Raw genomic sequence first — 2415 nt, 5'->3', positions numbered from 1 at the left:
TTGCAATTTTTCAATCATACGTCTCAAAATCTTGCACAAATTTAAAGAGCGACGTCTGCTGTGTAATATTTTTATACGAAGTGATGGTGTAAGTCCGAGAAGAATTTGCCAAACCAATCACGTGTCGTAACACTTAGCATACACAAACATATTGGATAGAAGCAGCAAAAACATGGAAAAGGAGGGATTAAAATTCCAAACTGGTGCTGCCATGGTGCAACACAGAAGCCCTGATTATGTAGTCACGCTTTTCACTTCGCTGCCAGATTTCTGGATTGCATTAATGAAAGGCTCAGCTATTTACCATTTGTGCATTCTGTTGTGTTCCAGGTTTGTAATCACAATGTAACAAATTCAGGCCCCTGGGCTTGAATTCATCCAATTGGATATTGGGTGTTTTTGGTGATGTATGATATAACAGAAAGAGTGTGGGTATTTTAAATAAAAACCACAAATAGTTTCTCACCAATTTATTGTTTACACAAAGACTTAGCCTTTCCAAAGGGACAGAAATAAAACGATTACAAGAAATGCTCAGAATAAAGTTAAAACTGAAAAAAAAAAAACAATAAAGGAAAAGCAAGAGGAAATCATTACGTCTCATTTTTACCTCTTACACCACAAAAGAAGTCTCAATACTGGGACAGAGGTTTGCACATAAAAACAGTGTACAAGCTAGCTAGTAAATGTACTAAATGTGCAGTGGATTTAACACAAATGTGAAATAAAAACACAGTTAAACTGAAAAAGACAAAAAAAACAACAATTTCATATAGCTACAAATCAGATGAACTATGGTAACTACTGCTACAGGGACTTAGAGTAAAAAAAAACATTTGTGTTAAAAACACGTGAAAAGTTTAACTTAAATTGCCGAGATGTAGAGATGCACCCATCAGTCAATTTTCCCTTGATCAGCTTTGATTAATGATTGGCAGGTCAATTACTGAAGCATTTGTTTTTCCTAAATGCATCAAAACCAAGAACTCTCACAATTCAATTAACAAATCAACTAATATGCTGTATTTTGATGCACTTTTTTTGCCCAAATTTACAACAAATTTGGGATATACGCTTTATTGCACAAATTAGGATTACACTGTCATACCATAACCTTCTGTTGGGCTCAAAACAAATGGCTGTATCAAGTTCTACAATCCAAAAAAAAAAAAAAAGCATCCACCTATACACGGTCGACAAATTTTTACACAAGGAGGGCAAAGTGGGAGCTCCTGTCTATCCCTAGTGGTCATTAGGTGAGAGGTGGTGTTCACAAGTTCATCACAGGGCAACACAAAAGACCCTGCAAATATGTATTGGTCAGAAAAATGCCGATTAGTGCATCTCAATTAAAATAACTAGTTTCTAGAAGAAGACTGAATGCACAAGAAAAGACTCCTTCAAACTTAAAACAAAAAAACACACAATGAAGAACACGGATGAAAAACAAAGAGAACAAATCAAAATCATAATAAACATCTGGCTGACAGATGGATGGTGCTGTTTTATTTTACACTTTGACAAGTCAATATATTCATTTTTATTTGTTTGCTACAAAAGCACACGCTTGTCTGCAGCACATGCCTGACACCTCTTTCAGGAAACTCCTGATCTGAAAGTGTCAAACTACTCCCTTCACCTCAAGCAAGCCTCTGTCCCTTCTCTTAAACAGAAAAAAAAAAAGAAAAAAAAAAGGAAAATCAAAATTAAAATACGAAAAACAAAAACAGACGTTCACACTGCTGGATCATAGATTTTATGAAATGCATCTTCAGGCTTACTCACTACAGACAGTAGGGAAATATCTTTTATCCACTATATAACCCCTGCGTCTCAGGAGATAAAAGAAAGTTTTGATAGTGCAAGGTTATAAGGTAAATATATTAATATGCCGTTTTAGATAATGTCCTATAAGTAAAGTGCAAATCTCTGATCAGATGAAAGGTGTGTGCAAGCGTTTCTAAAGTTTGACTGACTCCTCCCAGTCCTTGTCCATGCACAAATCAGCCCTTGACAGACAACCTGAACATCATCTGGTGCAACATTCATGTAACAAATATGCAGTCTATTATACTGAGTGACTTATGTTATATTTATGTGTATTGTTTGGAATCTGGACTTGACAAGTGTATGTCTTAGTATTTGCACACCACGGAAGGATAGGGCCTTTTTTAAGTTGGAGCATGTTAAGGAGATCAGTGTTGCAGAAACATGTTCCAATCGTTAAGCTTAAGAGTCAGTAATTTGGTAAACTATACGTTCATTTGAATCCATTTTTTCTGATCAAGTGACAAAAGTTATGGTGAAGCGAGACCAGCTCAAGTGAAAATGTTCATTTACCACAGAGCTCTCACACACACACACTCACGCACACACACACACACACACACACACACACACACACACACACACACA

This window comes from Poecilia formosa, unplaced genomic scaffold, assembly GCF_000485575.1.
Source record: "Poecilia formosa unplaced genomic scaffold, Poecilia_formosa-5.1.2 Scaffold27, whole genome shotgun sequence".
NCBI classification, from domain to species: Eukaryota; Metazoa; Chordata; class Actinopteri; order Cyprinodontiformes; family Poeciliidae; genus Poecilia; species Poecilia formosa.
The sequence above is the reverse complement of the archived record's forward strand: the minus strand, read 5'-3'. Positions refer to the sequence as shown.